Source organism: Ornithorhynchus anatinus, chromosome 8 (genome assembly GCF_004115215.2).
Source record: "Ornithorhynchus anatinus isolate Pmale09 chromosome 8, mOrnAna1.pri.v4, whole genome shotgun sequence".
NCBI classification, from domain to species: Eukaryota; Metazoa; Chordata; class Mammalia; order Monotremata; family Ornithorhynchidae; genus Ornithorhynchus; species Ornithorhynchus anatinus.
Genome location: NC_041735.1, coordinates 32,283,557 through 32,298,595, shown reverse-complemented (window position 1 = coordinate 32,298,595; position 15,039 = coordinate 32,283,557). Strand labels below are relative to the sequence as shown.

Below are 15,039 nucleotides of genomic sequence, written 5' to 3'. Positions count from 1 at the left end.
GATCATATTTTGGGGCATGGGATAGGAAGCAGCCTCTTCAAGGAGAGAACCATAATCGGAAAGGAAGTGATAGATAAGTAAAGCTGAAATATTGGTACAAAACAGAAGACTTCCCCCCAGAGAGAAAGACAGACTGTGAGCCCCATGTGGGATAGGGACTGTGTCCAACCTGCTTGACCTGTAGTAAGCGCTTAACAAATACTATTAAAAAAAAGAAAGGGAAAGAGAGAGCAAAAGAAACCTATCACAACAGAAAGACAAAGAGGGTAGGACAGACAGGAGATGAGAAAGAGGAGGATGGGATAGGGGTGGAAACCACCGCCCCCGCGCCCCCCCAGCTAACAGTGTATACCTCCAAAGCCCTTACAAACATATCCTTATACTCAGTTGCTTCCCTTAGTTGTCACTTAATGTCATGCAGTGTAGTCTAGTGGAAATAGCGCCGGCCAGGAAGTCAGAGTACTTGGGTTCTAATCCTGGTTCTTCCACTTGTCTACTGTGTGACCTTGAGCAAGTCACTTCACTTCTTTGCGTCTCAGGCTCCTCATCTGGAAAATGAGGATTGAAATACTGCTCTTAGACTGTGAGCCCCATGAGGGACAGGGACTTTATCCAAACTGATAATATTGCATCTGATCTGTACTTGGCATATAGTAAGTGCTTAATAAATATTGCTTTTCAAAAGCTAATTAATCCATCAATGGTATTTATTGAGCATTTACCATGTGTTCATTCATTCATTCATTCATTCATTCATTAGTATTTATTGAGCACTTACTATGTGCAGAGCACTGTACTAAGCGCTTGGAATGAACAAGTCAGCAACAGATACAGTCCCTGCGTTTGACGGGCTTACAGTCTAACGGGGGAGACAGACAGACAAGAACAATGACAATAAATAGAGTCAAGGGGAAGAACATCTCGTAAAAACAATGGCAACTAAACAGAATCAAGGCGATGTACATTTCATTAATAAAATAAATAGGGTAATGAAAATATATACAGTTGAGCGGATGAGTACAGTGCTGAGGGGATGGGAAGAGAGAGGGGGAGGAGCAGAGGGAAATGGGGGGTAAAGAGGGTTAAGCTGCGGAGAGGTGAAGGGGGGGTGGTAGAGGGAGTAGAGGGAGAAGGGGAGCTCAGTCTGGGAAGGCCTCTTGGAGGAGGTGAGTTTTAAGTAAGGTTTTGAAGAGGGGAAGAGAATCAGTTTGGCGGAGGTGAGGAGAGAGGGCGTTCCAGGACCGCGGGAGGACATGGCCCAGGGGTCAACGGCAGGATAGGCGAGACCGAGGGACGGTGAGGAGGTGGGCGGCAGAGGAGCGGAGCAGAGTGCAGGGTGGGCAGTAGAAAGAGAGAAGGGAGGAGAGGTAGGGAGGGGCAAGGTGATGTAGAGCCTTGAAGCCTAGAGTGAGGAGTTTTTATTTGGAGCGGAGGTTGATAGGCAACCACTGGAGGTGTTTAAGAAGGGGAGTGACATGCCCAGATCGTTTCTGCAGGAAGATGAGCCGGGCAGCGGAGTGAAGAATAGACTGGAGCGGGGCGAGAGAGGAGGAAGGGGGATCAGAGAGAAGGCTGACGCAGTAGTCTAGCCGGGACATAACAAGAGCCTGTAGCAGTAAGGTAGCCGTTTGAGTGGAGAGGAAAGGGCGGATCTTGGGCGATATTGTAAAGGTGAAACCGTCGGTCTCGGTAACGGACAGGACATGTGGGGTGAATGAGAGAGACGAGTCAAAGATGACACCGAGATTTCGGGCCTGAGAGACGGGAAGGATGGTCGTGCCATCCACGGTGATAGGGAAGTCTGGGAGAGGACCGGGCTCGGGAGGGAAGATGAGGAGCTCAGTCTTGCTCATGTTGAGTTTTAGGTGGCGGGCCGACATCCAGGTGGAGACATCCCGGAGGCATGAGGAGATGCGAGCCTGAAGGGACGGGGAGAGGACAGGGGCAGAGATGTAGATCTGTGTGTCATCTGCGTAGAGATGGTAGTCAAAGCCGTCAGAGCGAATGAGTTCACCAAGGGAATGGGTGTAAATGGAGAACAGAAGAGGGCGGAGAACTGACCCTTGAGGAACTCCAACTGTTAAAGGATGGGAGGGGGAGGAGGTGCCTGAGAAGGAGACCGAGAATGACCGGCCAGAGAGATAAGAGGAGAACCGGGAGAGGACTGAGTCCGTGAAGCCAAGGTGAGATAAGGTATGGAGGAGGAGGGGATGGTCGACAGTGTCAAAGGCAGCTGAGAGGTCAAGGAGGATTAGAATGGAGTAGGAGCCATTGGATCTGGCAAGAAGGAGGTCATGGGTGATCTTAGAGAGAGCAGTTTCAATAGAGTGGAGGGGACGGAAGCCAGATTGGAGGGGGTCCAGGAGAGAATGGGAGTTAAGGAATGTGCTCCTTATGTGTTCCTGCATGCTGAGCTTGGTGTGGCCATCTCCCTTGCTATGCTTGAGGGCAGGGAGAGTCTATCAACTGTACTGTACACCCCCAAGGGCTTAGTACAGGGCTCTGCCCACAAGAAAATGCTTAATAAACCATTGATTGAGGGATTGACAGGGTTTGGACTGGCTGAAAACCAAATTCCCCTGCTGTAAAACTGGATGAATGGTTTTTAAATGGTTTAAATGTTTTTTAAATGGTATTTGTTAAGCACTACTACGAGCCACCAACTCCCTGCTATAAAACTGGATGAATATCCACCTTTTTTTTCATGGTATTTGTTAAGCACTACTATGAGCCAGCACTAAAAATTGTGAGCTCCAGGTGGGACAGGGACTGTGTCCAACCCAATTTGCTTGCTTCCACCCCAGCACTTAGTACAATGCCTAGTACATAGTAAGCACTTAATGAATACCACAGTTATTATTACTATACAAGCTAATCAGGTTGGACACAGTCCATGTCCCACATGGGGCTCATAGTCTTAATCCCCAATTTACAGGTGAGGTAACTGAGGCAGGAAGCAGTGAAGTGACTTAACTAAGGGCACACAGCAGACAAGTGGAGGGGTGGGATTAGAACACAGGTCCTTCTGACTTCCAAACCCATGCTGTTTCTACCACTAATAATAATAATGATGGCATTTGTTGAGCACTTACTATGTGCTAAGCACTGTTCTAAGTGCTGGGGGTATACAAGGTGATCAGATTGTCCCACGTGGGGCTCACAGTCTTAATCCCCATTTTACAGATGAGGGAACTGAGGCAGAGAGAAGTTAAGTGTCTTGCCTAAAGTCACACAGCTGACAAGTTCATTCATTCATTCAATAGTATTTATTGAGCGCTTACTATGTGCAGAGTACTGTACTAAGCGCTTGGAATGTACAAGTCGGCAACAGATAGAGACAGTCCCTGCCCTTTGACGGGCTTACAGTCTAATCGGGGGAGACAGGGAGACAAGAACAGTGGCAATAAACTGAGTCAAGGGGAAGAACATCTCATAAAAATAATGGCAAATAAATAGAATCAGGGTGATGTACATCTCATTAAACAAAATAAACAAAATAAATAGGGTGATGAAGATATATACAGTTGAGCGGACCAGTACAGTGCTGAGGGGGTGGGACGGGAGAGGGGGAGGAGGAGAGGGAAAGGGGGGAGAGGAGGGTTTAGCTGCGCAGAGGTGAAGGGGGAGTAGAGGGAGCAGAGGGAATAAGGGGGGAGCTCAGTCTGGGAAGGCCTCTTGGAGGAGGTGAGCTTTAAGTAGGGATTTGAAGAGGGGAAGAGAATTAGATTGTCTGAGGTGAGGAGGGAGGGCATTCCAGAACCACGGGAGGATGTGGCCCAGGAGTGGCAGAGCCGGGATTAGAACCCATGACCTCTGACTTCCAAGCCGGTGCTCTCTCCACTGAGCCACGCTGCCATACTTTTCCCCATCTGCCATCCTAAGAGTGTGTCTTGTTGATGGAGGATGTTGCAGGTTTGTACATAGGTGGCAAAGGGAAATCAGGTTGGTTTAGGGGATTGAGCATGGGGCTGGGAGTCGGAAGGTCATGTGTTCTAATCCTGGCTCTGGTACTTGTCTGCTGTATGTACCCTGGGCAAGTTCATTCATGTTTATTTATCACACTTATCAAGTTCAATCGTATTTATTGAGCGCTTACTGCGTGCAGAACACTGTACCAAGCCCTTGGAAGAGGATGGTACAGTAATAAACCATCACATTCCCTGCCCACTACAGGCTTGCAGTCTAGAGTGGGGCAGACAGACATCAATACAAATGAATAAAATTACAGATATGTACATAAGTGCTGGGGGGGGCGGGGGGGGGGCAGGTGGGAGAGCAAAGAGTGCAAGTCAGGGTGAAGCACAAGGGAGTGGGAGATCTACTAAGATCTACTACATATCAACAGTTCCAGAGTGACACAAATTAATTCCTCGATCCTTCGAGATCTGAAACACGCTATCATAAACTTGAAGAGTGTTTTTTTCCATTTGGCAATATACTTTGAATTAAGAACAAAAATAACATCATTCTTTCTTGTTTCTAATATGGCCCTAAACAGATTTCCAAGATGACAGGCTACAATTTAGCATAACTTTTGTTTAATATAGTTAGGCACAGGTATATGAACCTAAAGCATCTACGCTGGGGAAGCAGCGTGGCTCAGTGGAAAGAGCCTGGGCTTTGGAGTCAGAGGTCATGGGTTCGACTCCCGGCTCTGCCACTTGTCAGCTGTGTGACTCTGGGCAAGTCACTTAACTTCTCTGGGCCTCACTTACCTCATCTGTAAAATGGGCATTAACTGTGAGCCTCACGTGGGACAACCTGATTATCCTTGTATCCACCCCAGCGCTTAGAACAGTGCTCTGCACACAGTAAGCGCTTAACAAATACCAACATTATTACAAGGTCATCAGGTTGCCCCACTCGGGGCTCACAGTCCTCATTCCTATTTTACAGATGAGGGAACTGAGGCACCGGGAAGTGAGGTGACTTACCCAAGGTCACCCAGCAGACAAGTGACGGAGGCGGGATTAGAACCCACGACCTCTGACTCCCAAGCCCGAGCTCTTTCCACTAAGCCACGCTGCAATCCCGCGGTGCAGTCCCCCTGTCGGTACTCCGAGCTCCGGTGCTCCAGGGCTCGGGTGCTCGGTGCTCTGGTGCTCCGGTTGCGGAGAGTTTGCGAGAGCTGCCCCGCCGCAGCATGAGGTCTCGCCCGAGGACCGGCCCGCTGCCAACCTCGCTTGCCATTCAAGCGGCGCCTTGCTCCTCCTCCTGGGCCTCGGAGGAGGAGGAGGATGAATAAGAAGGAGGAGGAGCCGTAAATCCCCCGCCGCTCCATTCAGCCAGGCCGCCCAACAGGGCTGGATCGCGGCTGAGGTGGGCTCGGCCTCCGTCCCGAGGCACCGGAGCACCGAGCACTGGAGCACTAGAGCACGGAGTACAGACCACTGGAGTACCGGAGCACCGAGCACCCGACCCCCGGAGTACCGGACCTCAGAGTACCGAGCACTGGAGCACCAGAGCATGGAGTACCGAGCACTGGAGTACTGGAGCACCGAGCACCCGAGCCCTGGAGCACCGGAGCTCGGAGTACCGAGCACTGGAGGACCAAAGGACGGAGTACCGAGCACTGGAGTACCGGAGCATCGGGCACCCGAGCCCTGGAGCACTGAGCACTGGAGCAGCAGAACACGGTGTGCCGAGCACTAGAGTACCGGAGCACCAAGCACCCGAGCCCTGGAGTACCATTGCACGGAGTACCGAGCACAGGAGCACCAGAACAGGGAAGCCCTGCCAGAGGAGACTGTCCCCGCTGAGCCCCGGCTCCCGGCCGCATGTGGTCCAGGTGGCCCTCAGGTAAAGGACCGGCCGCCGGGCCCACCCTGCTCTGACCTCGCTCCGACTCCCTCTGACCCGCCGCCTCGGATGTGGGTGGGTCTGGGGGTCTCTGGGGGACTGTTGGTGTGTGTCTGGGGGTGCAGTGCCTGGGTGCAGCCCGGTGTTTCAGTCGTATTTATTGAGCGCTGACTGTGTGCAGAGCACTGTACTAAGCGCTTGGAAAGTACAATTCGGCAACAGAGACAATCCTTACCCAACAACGGCCTCACAGTCTAGAAGGGGGGAGACGGACAACAAAACAAAACAAGTAGACAAGCATCAATACTCTCAAAATAGATAAATAAAATTATAGCTCTACAAACATCAATAATAAAATAAATAGAATAATATGTACAAGTAGACACGACTGCTGTAGGGCGGGGAAGGGGATAGAGCAGAGGGAGGGAGTCGGGACAAAGGGGAAGGGAGGAGGAGCAAAGGAAAAGGGGGTCTCAGTCTGGAAAGGCCTCCTGGAGGACTTGGGCTTTCTGTAGGGCATGAATGGGGGATGGGAGGAGTGTGCTAGTTTGGCGGATGTGAGGAGGGAGAGCATTACAGGTGAGAGGTAGAATGTGGGCCTGGATCGACAGGCGAGACTGTGAGCCCGTTATTGGGCAGGGATTGTCTCTATCATCCCCCTGATTCTATTTATCATGATTAAATTGTCTTGTTTTTGTCCATCTGTCTCCCCCGATTAGATTGTAAGCCCATCAGTGGGCAGGGATCGTCTCTATATGTTGCGGAATTGTACATTCCAAGCGCTTAGTATGGTGCTCTGCACATAGTAAGCACTCAAAAAATACTATTGAATGAATGTTGGAAGTTAGATTTTCCTGTGTTGCACATTAAAATCACAAAACAGTAACAGATTTTAAATCAGATAGTCTTGAGAAATGTAGGATTCAAATTAATCAGAACTTCAGGTCATTGAGTACAATTTTCTATTGTAAAATTTTCATAATAATTGTAACACATTAACATACGTTATGCATAAAAAGTGTGTAGGCACTCCTTTCTTACTTCCCTGATGGGCGTCTTCAGTCACTTGCTTTCTCCTACTCCACTGCTGTCAAACATGCCCGTGTGACCCCTATCCTTAAAAAAAACAAAACAAAACTTGACCCTCCATTACGGTGCAGTTATTGCCCCATCTCCCCTCCGGGTAGGGAGGAAGATTTGGGGATCACCCATGTAGAAGTGGTAGTTGAAACCATGGGAGGGAATGAGTTCTCTCAAGTAGTAAGTGTACATGTGAAGAGTAGAAGGGGACCCAGAACTGAGCCCCATCCAAAGTCAAAGGATAGGAGGAAGAGGAGAAACCAGACAAAGAAAGTGAGAAGAAGAAGTCAGATAGGAGAACCAGGTGAGGACAGTGAAGCCAAGGGAAGGGGATGGTCCATGGTTTGAAGGCAGTAGAAAGATCGAGGAGGATTAGAATGGAGAAAATGCCATTGGATTTGGCAAGAAAGGAATTCATTAGTGACTTTAGAGTGGAGTGAAGGGGGCAGAAGCCCTACTCAGTACACTTAACTTTCTAGATTGTTTAAACTGGTGCACATTCTGCCCAAACTAGCATATCAATTTGGTGTGAAGAACTCAGAGCAAAAGTATTTCTGTGTCATGATATAGACAGGTTTGTTTTGTTGAGTTGAGTGCACACTCAGTTATTTTGCAGTAATACAATTCATTGGTTGGCTACTTATTGAATCAACAGAAAATCCATGTGTTCACTGCCCCTTTTCTAGATTAAGTTCCATGTTAGTCCCAGCACAACATGTCTGTTGATAGAAGCATTGTAGGGTGGAGAGTGGGGAAGATAGGTCTAGAGTACCACGGCAGCTACCCGAAACAGGTAGGCAGAGGTGAGACTAGAAGGCAAGTCAGTGGTGGAGAAGGCTACTTAGAGGCAAAACTAGAAAATCTCAGCCAATCAGTCATATTTATTGCGGGCCTACTATGCAAAACATTGTACTAACCTCGTGGGAGAGTATTGTATAACAGAGGCAGGGAATGTGTTCACAGTTTAGAGGGGGAGATAGACATTGATATAAATAAATAACGGACAGATATGTACCTGAATGCTGTAGAGCTGAGGGAGGGCTTGAAGAAGCGGTGAGTAAGATAAGCCATCTATTGTACTTCCCATGTTCTTTAATATGGAAGGATATTATTAATGAGCTTGTCTTGCCTACCTTTGTAGGTGTAGATACACTTAATGAAACAAATGAAAGAAGAACAAGAAATGGCCAGGATGACAGAATCTAGAAGAAACCGAGAGATTGCACAGCTTAAAAAAAGACCAACGGAAACAAGACGTGAGTTTGAGGATTTTTAACTCTAAGATATTGCTATCATTGTGTTAATGGAATCATCTATGCAATTACTAGGGAAAACAGTTCTGGGATAACTATTATTTCATGACATATTTATTTTTTATGATTAATAGTGATGTTACATTAAATGGAAGGTAATGCCCCCATAAATTTTTTGGTTTTGTTTTTGTTTCTTTTAATGGACTCTGTTAAACATTCACTGTGTATCAAACACAGTTCAAAGCGCAGGGGTAGATCAGACAGTCCTTGTCCCACATGGGATCATAGTCTTTTGAATCCCCATTTTCCGTCACCCAAACGGGCCTTTCGCTGACTCCTCTGTGACTTGTCAGGATCTACGTTCCCAGTGTGGCTTTCAAACTGCCACAGCCACTGTTACTATATGCCACTGAAAACTGAAAATCATAATAGGAATTGCCAACAGAGGTAGTGGTGAATTTACAATGGAGAACCTTCCCACTAGAGGATGGCATCGTGGCTTAGTGGAAAGAGGATGAATCTGGGAGTCTGGAGCCCCAGGTGACTTTGGGAAATCCACTTAACTTCCCTGTGCCTTGGTTTCCTTATCTGTAAAGTGGTGATTTAAAAAAAAACAAAAACAAACAACCCTGTTCTCTCTTTCTCTTATGCTGTGAACCCGAAGTGGGACAGGAACTGTTCCGATATGATTAACTTGTAGCTTACCCCAGTATTTGCATGTAATGCTAATAAGAATATAATAATTTTAATATTACTACTATTAAAAAGTCTAGGAAATATAAGAACAACCTGAGAAAGTGCCAGGGACTCCTCAAAGCCTCAACTACAAGTTAGAATGATCTTGAAGCTTCTTGCAATATCAGATGGTTCCAAAACCTAGCTCAAGAAGGTCTTCTGTCAATTGACTAAGAATAAAAATTTTAAAAGAAAGAAAACACAAGGCATATAATCCTGGCTAAAACTATTGGTCCCTATTATTCTGCCTCTGCCAATAATAAAGGATGTTCACAAGTACAAGGAAATTCTTTAACATCTTCCAGTAAAGAAGATCATTATATAACACCTCCTCCAAGAAACCTTCCCTGATTAAGCCCTTCTCTCCTCTTCGCCCACCCCCTTCTGCATCACCCTGACTTGCTCCCTTTCATCCTTCCTCACTCATTCATTCGTTCATTCGAGTCATATTTATTGTGCGCTTACTGTGTGCAGAGCACTGTACTAAGCACTTGGAAAGTACAGTTCAGCAATAGAGACAATCCCTGCCCACAACAGGCTTACAGTATGGGGGGAGAGGGGAAGACAGACATTGAAACAAGCAAACAGGCATCAATATAAATAAAAATTATCCTCCCTTCCATCCCCACAGAACATATGTGTATATCTTTCTATATCTAATTTATTTATATTAATGTCTGCCTCCCCCCGTAGACTGTGAGCTTGCTGTGGGCAGGGAGTGTGTCTGTTTATTGTTATATTGTACTCTCCAAATCACTTAGTACAATGCTTGGCATACTGTAAGCACTCAAAAAGTATGATTGAATAAATGAATAACATTGTTAAAATTTTGAAATCCAGGCCCAATAGGATATATTATTTTCTGCAGCTACCATTTAAAAGTAAGCATTTCCAGAAACAATTTCAAATTCCACTGATACAATGAAAATAAATAGTGATAGTGAAGCAAATTGTATAATTGTATTATAGTTCTCTTTAGCAAGGCTACTAATGTAGGCTTCATTCCAGTTTACTCTTCTGGGACCAGAAGAGGTTATTCTTGGTAAAAAAGAAAAAAAAGAAAAAAAACCTTCTAAATTTGACTCCACATGGATCTTACATTACATGTTAAATAAAGGAGTTACTTCATGATTTCCCCTCCTTGATTTACCACTCTTTTGTTAGTAATTTCCAATGAAGGAAAAAAATTCAGTTAAGGAGCAACCAGGTAATTAAGCATAGTCAGATTATTGTACCTAGGAACACTTTACTTTATGAATTCTTTCACTCCATAAAATAATCTTAAAAAAAAAAAGGTGGTGTATGTGTTCTTGGGAGAGCACAGAAGTTGCAGACTATTGTGGAACAGAGACAAAGTTTTTACAAAAAAGAATATTTTGCAAAGTATTTTGCAAAAGAGCCAAAATAAAACAGGAATCCAATGAAACAGATGGGCAGATTTTCAAATATAGAGGTAAATATATATATGCATATATGAATATAAATATCAAGGTAAATTAAAATGAACATGTATATATAAGTGATTGAGCATAGGTACATATTTTTGCTCTCTCCATCTCCCTCTCTATCTAGAGCTCATAGATACTAATTGAACATGCACATGAAAATTTGTAGTAAATCAAATGATGGTATTTGCAAGTGTCAGGTGAGTACAAAACACTAACTAAGCACTTAGGGAAGAACCAAGCACAGAAACACAGATACACCTACCTGGCTATAAAAGAGTGAACAGTCTAATGGACCTCTATCCTGTAGACACTCGGAGAAACAAGTTTTACATGGTTGGGGTGGGGTAGTGACAAAGAAGATATGGACAATCAACAAATCCATGGTATTTATTTAGTGCCTATTATCAGCAGAGTATTACACTGTTGAGTGAGTATGGTGCAATAGAGTTGGTAAACATGTTCCTACCCTCAGTGAGCTTAAAGTCTAAGGTGAAAGCATAAAAAATAAACACTAGATTTTCCTTTGTTGTCACCCCTGATTTATGTGATATTTGCAGCATCAACTCAGGCTTTGGAAGCTCAGAAAAGAAATCAAGAAGTGCTTCTTTGACATAAGAGCAAAGAGGTATGGGAACAGAACTTCCAGTTAATTCCAGGAAAGCTGTGTGACTTTGGAGAGAAATAGAATGATTTCAGAGAGAAGGCAAATGATGTATTTTCCACACTGTTTCAAGTAACAGCTCTTCAGCAGCAAGTAAGGCCCATGTCTGATAAAGTATCTGGGAAGGTTAGTCGAAAACTGAGTGACCCTGATTCTCCTGCTCAAGACCTGAGTTCCACTGTAGCTGCCGGACTCCTCGATTTGACTAAGGCTGGATCCCCACAGAAAATGAGAATTCCTTTTGCAAGAGTGTAAGCATTACCAGCAACTGCAGCCTATGGAACCTGGTAAAATGTTTCCAAGGTGATGTGAGAGCATTTTCATGCGAGGATTGTTCTCCAATGAGCCACTCAATTTGAAACATTTGTTGTGTGGGTGATCCATTCTATAAGAATTTCAAATAAAAATGTTTGTCATAAAAATGTTCGCAGGAAGAAATACCTGAAAACGGGAATGACCGGTCGAGTGTTCACGTCAGAAACTGTCTGGATGAAGTAGGGTCACAGATGTCATTATGCAGAGAATGACAGTTTCCAATATGGAGAGTGATATGAACAGTCTTCTAAAGGTATGACTTATCAGATATTTTACTGTTGCCCCTTGCTATAAAAATAGACATATCAATTCTATCTGATTTAATACCCTATTGCCAGAAAAAAAACTGTATTTTGGATAATTCCAGACCTTTTATTCCTATTTCAGGGTCTCAAGGGGTCACTTCCCCCCTTTCAAAACCCTAGCTTGGGAAGTCATTGAAATCTTGTCTTGCAGAGTCCCTCAGAAAAATAAAAAAGTCTATTATCTTTGTATTGCCATTTTCCTTTTGTAATTTTATTTACCAATTTTTTTGGGGTGGAGGGAAATAGCAATGTGCAGAACTCACAAAAAGAAGAGAGAAACTTTCAAAAAGAAGAGAATGAGCCATCAAAAAGAATGGATATGTGGATAAAAATAAGGAAATGGAATCACTAACTGCAAACGTCGATCACATCAATGGTAGTATTACAGATTGTCAAGCCAGTATCATGCAGATGGCAGAGCAAAGGTTAGTTACATATTAAATGTGAAGTGATAATTTGAAAGAAAACTCTGTGAACCTTTCACATGTAATAATATTCTGTTCTAAGGTAGAGTTAAGTGTGACATCTATTAGCAGCGAAGGATACACACAGTCTGTTTAATGTTACATCTATATAAAAATATTACACCCACTTTGCTTGTAAGTGGCAAAGTTGATATTCTTTGTCGAGTTATTTCCCAGTATATGATTTTAATAGAAATGTGAATTGCAATGAAAGCTTTGCCTAAAAGAAAAAGTCCCAATATGATTCACTTACTACTTTGGCATGTAGCACTTATTAAATATTCATTTGATTTATTTTAAAATATTGCTTCTTGCAGCTTGAAAGGAAGACTAGAGGAACCCTTTCTTTGATTAAAGTATAGTTGAGTCGCTCTTACTCTAGTTACAATATTAACAGGCAAGTGCCCTTGAAATAACGTCTTAATTTTCACCCTTCAATTTCATTCACCTGAATCATGACCATATTGTGTGTTTCACAGGAAGAAGGCTAGACCTTCAATATCACTGCAGTGATCAGTGCTTGCACTTTCCCTTGCACTTTAACTCTGCACTTGCTCATTTTCTCCTATCTCGTTATCTCTTTTCTTATCAATGGTCATCAATAAGATAGGGGGCACATTTGATTCAGTATGTACTGTTGATTGGAAAGGGTGTGTTGGGGGGGTGGGGCGGCGGTGAATGTGATTTTTTTTATTCTTTTTTTCTTTTGGAAAGCACCACAGAATGCAGTTTACAAATTTGGTATGTATGCTGTCTCTATCGGAACCCTCCAATCTATTCGAGCCTTTCCTAAAACTTGCCAACTGGTCATTTCTGCATTAGATATTTTTTTCTTCATCCTTAGAATGCACTTCAAACTGATGGGATAGGCTTCTTTAGCTAGATAAGCAGCAAAGCCAAGTCTAAAGCCACGTTCTGTTCCTCATTTCACTTTTGTACTCATTTGAACTTAACTGAGGAATTATGGGAGAAAGTCACCCTGATCCCCGGATGTGATCTTTTTGCCAAGGAATAAACAATAAATTACAATAAATAAATTACAATAAATCATAATTGCATGGCACTAGGCTATGCCTTGTCAGTGTCTTTAATTTTACTCTCTCAAAGACTTAGAGGGGCAACCATCAAAAGATCTTTACCATCTGAATTTGGGCTTGTTAGTTGCTTCCAAAAAGAATATTGCCTTTTTTCCTCTCTCTAGGCTAGCACCGTCAGGAGGTCATAATCCTTATCCTTGAAGAAGACTGAGTTTTGGGGGGTTTTTTATTTTGTGATTTTTGTGGTTTTTTTTTCACAAGTGCCCCCAACTGGGCCCTAATTCAGGTTTCCCAGGCGGTATTTTCCAGAGTGAGTATGGTAATTTACAGACATTTCCACCAATGCAGGGGAAAGGTGTGCATGGTTGAGGTGGGCCCGTCACCAGACGGGGGAAGACACTAACACAGCATTTTGCTCGTGCGACAGCACGTGGAGGGTGGGGAGGAATCCAGAGGATCCAGGTGGAGGAGTTTGGGGGTCCGGGCAGCCAACCTCCCCCTCCCCCCCAACCCTAATAGCAAGGACATTTGGGGCTTGGATGGCCTTAGCCTTGGGGGGTTGGGGTGAGTTTGGAGGGTGTCGCTCCCCGGGGGGCGGGGGCGTTACTGGAAAGAGCCCGGGCTTGGGAGTCAAAGGTCGTGGGTTTTAATCCTGGCTGTTTTAATCCCAGCTCTGCCACTTGTCAGTTGTGTGACCTTGGACAAGTCACTTAACTTCTCTGTGCCTCAGTTCCCTCATCTGAAAAATGGGATAAAGACTGTCAGCCCCACGTGGGACAACCTGATTACCTTGTATCAACCCCAGCGCTTAAAACAGTGCTTGGCACATAGTTAAGTGCTTAACAAATGCCATCATTATTATGATTATTACTGGCGGCCCTCGCTGGCCTCGAGGCCTAGGAAATCTTTTCTTGGAGCCTGATTTCTCCTTTTTTTTCCTTCCTTCCCTCCCTTCCCCCCATTTTTTTTCCTTTGGAGTGGGGACTCCTTGGGCGGCGAGCCAAGCCCAAGAACCCAGTAACCCCGGGTCTCGGGCCCATGGCGGCGGTTTTAGGAGGCCTGTCGGGAGCAGAGTGCATCTCTTTGCGCGCAAGTTAAGGAGCCGGACGAGCAGTCGGTCTGCCGCCCCGTCCAGCCGTCGGGCATGGGTCAGTCGTGAGATCCTGCGAGGTCCGGAGCTGTGTCACAAAGGGGGCACCAGCGATGGTTTCGGGGGGCATGGGGTGGGGTGTCAACAACTTGAGCGGGTATATTATTTATTACCCTATTTTGTTATTGAGATGTCTTATCTCCATGATTCTATTTCATTCATTCAGTAGTATTTATTGAGGCACTTACTATGTGCAGAGCACTGTACTAAGTGCTTGGAATGTACCTGTGGCTCAGTGGAAATAGCCCGGGCTTGGGAGTCAGAGGTCATGGGTTCGAAATTCCAGCTCTGCAACTTGGCAGCTGTGCGATTGTGGGCAAGTCACTTAACTTATCTGTGCCTCAGTTTACCTCATCTGTAAATATGGGGATTAACAGTGAGCCTCATGTGAGACAACGTGATTACCTGCTGTATCTACCCCAGCGCTTAGAACATTGCTCCTGCACATAGTATGTGCTTAAATACCAACATTATTATTATTATTATTACAATTCGGCAACAGAGGCAATCCCTGCCCAATGACGGGCTTACAGACTAATCAGATGATGAGTGTTTTGTTTCGTTCTGCTTTGCTTTGCTGTCGGTCTCCCCATTCAGACCAATGAGCCCCTTTATTGGGCAGGGATTGTCTCTTATCTGTTGCCGAATTGTACTTTCCAAGTGCTTAGTACGGTGCTCTGCACATAATAATAATACTATTGGAATTGATATGAATAATAAGCGCTCAATAAATATTAGTGAATTGAATGAATGAAAGGAGAGGGAAGGGGAGGGGTCTTCCTCGGTGGTCTC

The 15,039-nt window shown here is 44.8% G+C and overlaps 1 long non-coding RNA gene across 1 annotated transcript; it reads left to right on the top strand.

The window, feature by feature from the left end:
- The first annotated feature begins 5,290 nt into the window (after nucleotides 1-5,290).
- On the top strand, nucleotides 5,291-13,101 carry LOC103165484. Its single transcript, XR_003761439.2, has 4 exons — nucleotides 5,291-5,799; nucleotides 8,021-8,135; nucleotides 10,873-11,544; nucleotides 11,835-13,101. It is a non-coding gene; the product is annotated as an uncharacterized LOC103165484 (long non-coding RNA).
- Nucleotides 13,102-15,039: the final 1,938 nt, after the last annotated feature.